Source organism: Nelumbo lutea, chromosome 7 (assembly GCF_056320005.1).
Source record: "Nelumbo lutea isolate HS-2025 chromosome 7, American lotus-T2T, whole genome shotgun sequence".
Lineage (NCBI taxonomy): Eukaryota > Viridiplantae > Streptophyta > Magnoliopsida > Proteales > Nelumbonaceae > Nelumbo > Nelumbo lutea.
The window spans coordinates 26,151,450-26,156,474 of record NC_142690.1 but is presented as its reverse complement, the minus strand read 5'-3'; the positions used below and the strand labels follow the sequence as shown (position 1 = coordinate 26,156,474).

General features: G+C 34.9%; 1 long non-coding RNA gene across 2 annotated transcripts; it reads right to left on the bottom strand.

Annotated features, from left to right (window-relative positions):
• Positions 1-372: 372 nt before the first annotated feature.
• Positions 373-4,191, bottom strand: LOC148845798 (uncharacterized). Of its 2 annotated transcripts, none has more exons than XR_016102570.1 (5): positions 3,930-4,191; positions 3,060-3,331; positions 1,527-1,682; positions 1,349-1,427; positions 373-536 (listed from the first exon to the last, which is right to left on the bottom strand). It is a non-coding gene; the product is annotated as an uncharacterized LOC148845798 (long non-coding RNA). The 2 variants fall into 2 exon arrangements; XR_016102569.1 differs by lacking the exon at positions 3,930-4,191 and adding an exon at positions 3,598-3,800.
• Positions 4,192-5,025: the final 834 nt, after the last annotated feature.

The following is a 5,025-nucleotide window of genomic DNA, read 5'->3' as shown; positions in this document are numbered from 1 at the left end:
AATTTCATTCCGGCTTAGGTTTTGTCAAAAATTGTTTCGTTCCTTAGGCGGCGGTTCGGACCGCCGGCTTTGATCCTAATTGATTAACAGTTTTAGCTTGGTCCAACATCATTTGCTTCTTTAGGCGGCGGTTCAAACCGCCGGCTTAGATCCAAATAACCGCCGCAGTCTGGTTTATGGCTAATCTGGCAGTTTCATGACCGCCAGCTTAGATATGTATACATTTTTTAATGTTTGTGCCAGGTTAATTCCGATATTTGTTGGTACATACACTTTTTTATTAATTCATCACTTTAATACATGCTTAATAAATAATTCATGATAATTGATACATGAAAAGTTAAGTTAAGAAACTTAAATAAAAAAATGCAATTTAAAACAAAATATATTAATTTAAAGATTAATTAATATCCAAATCAAACTGTTCACATACAATATCCATTGGACATATAAAAATACAAGGACTTAAAAAAATTCAATTTATCGAATAAGGTTCACATCTTCAAAAGCAAATCCACTTAGCGTAATTGATGAACCTGTAAATCAAAAACATATAAATTAGTAAATGAGATAACCATAAAAAATGTATAGAAAACAAGACATTCAAGGAGGCATCCTAATTTAGCATTCTCATATCAATAAATGAATTATGCAACTAGTAAATTAACCAAATCAAATTGAAACCTCTATGACATGACAGAGTTAATGCAATCAGATTTGTAGCACATAAAAGCACATTAGGATGATTGGTCTGGATTTAATAGATAAAAAATGTAAAATATTTCAAATAATGAACCCAATCTACCCTTTTAAAAGTGGTGCTATCTGTATCCTTGTGCTTATATGACCCTATTTACATATTTCACTATCATCAATAGAAGTTTACCAGTTGCCAATATAAAAAAGCTTATGTGATGTCAACAAACTGGTGTTCATGGAGTTTTTTTTTTTTTTTTTTTTTTCTTTCTATTTCACCACTCTTTCTTTAATATTTCATATATGAAATCCTTCTATTTTCCCTATATCAAGATTGAATCCTTTTCTTCTTTACGTAGAACATATACCCTATAGGGACTTTTCTCCTTCACAACCTAAACCACAAGTCTATCTTTTTCTTTTTTCATGTACCCAATGAAGTATATTTACCAATGAAGTACATACAGCCAGAAGGGCACCTCGGAAAAGAGCTCTTCACAATGAAGTATATTTACCAAAATGACCTCAAGATGAATGTATAAGATGAGAATACAGAACCTGAAGACACCTTTTCGATAAATGAAAGAAAATCTACAAAATTAAAGGAATTAAATCTACCAAAAAAAAGTTAAGAGCTATGTGGGTAACAAACCTGGAGAGTGAGACAGCAGCAGCTCTGCAAGTCTCTTCAATGTGATCCTAGAGTAATATTTTGACACGACTAATATGTTCTGAAAGCATATATGTCAACTAAATTAATTTGAATATCTAAAATCATAAAATCTTGAAAAATAATATGCCATATAACTGGATGTGCACAAGCCAATTACATGCTCAATAATTCTCTGTTTTAGATCCTCTGCTGCTTTCTCACCCAAATGACCCCCAAGCATGTTCTTTTCATTCTCAAACTCATCCTGATATGTCTCCAATTCCTTTCTGAGATGCCAACTCTAATTGTGCCCAAACTTAGAGGATCTGTTGACCTACAAGAACGGAACAGAACAGGTATTTTAAGCCATTTCGAATGATAGCTGATGAAGGCGGATTTGGCCCTCCAATGATATTGTGACACATGACACCTCGAAACAACTAGGTGACACCTGAAACACTTAGGCCAAAAATTGATTCATCAATAGCAAGTACCTTCTTTATGACTAGATTATATTTCCTAGATGCATGAAGTATAGAAAAAACACAACGAAATGGTAGGAAAAAAGTCCTTTCTAACAAAGAGAAAGCAATAGATGGTACCCCTTATAATGACACTGGACAAGCAATCTGTTGGATCATTTAAAAACATCAAAGTGCTGGCAAGGAAACCCCTTATAATGGGCTGATATGATGGTATTCCCTCTAAGTTGGGTGATAAATATAGTAAGGACTAGGGATATCACATCACATGAAATCCCTTTCATTTGCCCACTGATGTTTCAAAAATCAGGTCAGACATATTGAACCCAGAAAATTGGATTCTGGGAAGCCCAGTTCTGGAGAAGTTATAGCTTCAAAACAGCTAAATGGTAATTCAATTGGGAATCAAATAGCTTTCTTGTTCAATCTTTCTCCGATTTTCAGGACATTGATGATTTCACTCTCCCCTATGTTTGGAGTACCCGTTTGAAGTGGCAGGTATGGGTTAGTTTCAAACATTTGATCAAGTTGAATTGAATTATTAGATTTTCCAAGGGTTTTGACTTTGTTGATGACTGCTGTTACTGTTATTAACATATTATTATTTTCTTTCTCATATAGAAAAAGGCCATTAGAGGGTGGAGCTTGGCACAACGATTGGTTTTCTCCATTGTGACCTGGGTGACCAGGGTTCAAATCTTGGAATCAGCCTCTATATGCGTGTAGGGGTAAGACTGCATACATCTATGTGGAGTCTTGGGAGAGGTGGACTGGATTACAGACCCAACCTTTGATTTTGTTTTGGTGAACAAAGAGGTTCTCACTTCTCAGACTCAAATCTGTGCTCTCAAGCTTGGTAGCCCAAGATTGTATGATAAAACCTATTTTTATTCCTCATATATCATTCATAAACAATTTGTGCGCATATTATATAGTTAATAAATATTACCTCCTTGTTCCAATTGGTTTTCTAGATGACTAACAAGAGTATCAATATTTGCAATGCCGTGCCACAAAGCATGCCAGACCAAATTCCCTAGAACCAAAGCATCTATTAGTACTGAAACTGTTAGTCGAAGAAGACAAAGAAGACCAGCCTAAACAATTTTTATTGCCTTCATTACATGCCGCAGGTAAAATCTATGAACAGATTAATCTGAATCATATTAATTCACTAGCTGAAAGCGAAATAGTGAACTGGTGGTTCCAATCTTGCTAATAAATATTACCTCCTTTGTTATTTTACTTCCTTGCCAATCTTTATTGAGTTTGCCCAGTACAGACCTCTCCCGTGCATCTGATTTCCTTAATACACCTTGAATAACAAAGGTTTGTTGCACTATCTTCAAGTGATGCACTCAAAGACATCTCCTGGATTCCCAATCTGGACTTCGGAGTTGAAAACCCAGTAAGGTTTTCTAACTTCTAGTCGTGTGAAGAAGTAGGATTAGCAAGCCATTTGATAGGGACGCCTGTGTTCTTTTTTTACTGTAAATAAAACCTGCAAGTCAATGGGAGGGAGAAGATGACAATTAAAAACTGAAAATCGAAAAGTGAAAACTTCCTATATGGAGAAGTAAATGGAATGACAAATCTCAGCAGGTGAGCAATCAAAGTAGGTAATAAATCTTCCAACAGAGCAAAATAAATGAGATAAGCTTTTTCACGGAAGTTCTTAGTTATTAGCTAAAACTTGGATAAAATATAATTTGAAAATTAAAATTTTCAAACAAGAGCAAATAAAAACTCTACAGAATCCAAGGTTACTTATTGCAAATTTGCAATCCAAAGCTTTTCTTGGGAGGAGCCTTTGCATCAAACCCAATGGCAAACAGATCACCTCATCCCTTCTTATATGGCAAACAGATGCAGCTTTTACATTTTTTCTCAACTTTTTTACTATGATCTCAAGTAGTTCCCACTTGATACTTCTCTTCCTCTCAATTTTCTACTCTAGAGTTTTGATTTTTGAACACATCACCTCATCCCTTCTTATAAATCAAGACAGAAAGAGAGAGAGAGAGTGTCTGTGTGTCTATACGTGTAAGAACTATGAAGAATGCATGAAAAGCCTGAAACGTGGTGCCTAGATGCAGTACTTTTTGACATTGAGGAACCATGAACAAGCAGTGGCACTCGGTAGTCGGCACTCCACAGTGCAAAGTGAAAAGTGCACAAAATCCTTATTTTTGTGCAGCCAAGAGTGAGGTCGGCCATGGGCATAAACCCACACAAAAAGGCATCATCTCTTTGGTGATTGCTCCTTTTCCTCAAATCTCAGGCTCTCACCTTTTCGTGTCTTTCCTAGAACTTTGTATTGAGGATGCCAAAAAAAAGAACTTTGTATCGAGGATCGTGGGCACATGATGTTTGATGCATGTCTGTTTTATTTGTTATTTAGTTCTTTTTAGTAGGTGTTCGGCATCAATGCCGATTTTTCTAAAATGGTGCCACATCAGCATCATGTGGTCTGAAATTAATTTTTTTCTAAAAACACTTAATGTTTGATTAACCATTTTATGAAAACATTTTTTCAGACCGTACTTTAGAATTTGAAAAAGGTGTGTGTTTTTTCTTCTTTCTTAAAGAGGCAAAAAAGAAAAAAAGAAAAAAAAGAAAAACTTGCTTCTCTGTTTTAATTTTTAATTCCACACCCACCCACCCTTAATTGGCATGTAGTCATGCATCCAAATTCTTTCTCAAATCTAGGGTTTATCAAAGTGGACCCGATTACCCGCCATACCAACAATTTGGACCCATATTAATAACTAGGTAGATGTTGTATATTATCATCAATTAAAAATCTGTTGAGGGTATTAATTATATTTATAGAAACTTTTATTATGAAGAAAAAGAGAGAAAGAAGTAAAGCAGGCATTCCATATTGCCATGCCTACCATGTAGAGAAAGTGGGTTTTGCTTCTCCACTTTTATAAACCTAGAAGACTTGGAAGAAAATAACAAAAACAACAAAATTTAAGAGCAGCCGTGGATAGGTTGGAAATCACTAATTGCAAAAGAACTCGTTCATTAATTGCAAAATACATGTTATGAAAATCACTAATTGCAAAAGAACTTGATGTAACGATTCATGGTTTTTTGTGCTAAGTAACTCTAATTGCAAAAGAACTTGATGTAACGATTCCTGGTCATGTATTAGTTTTTTGTGCTAAGTAACTTGTCATTTCGTCTGTT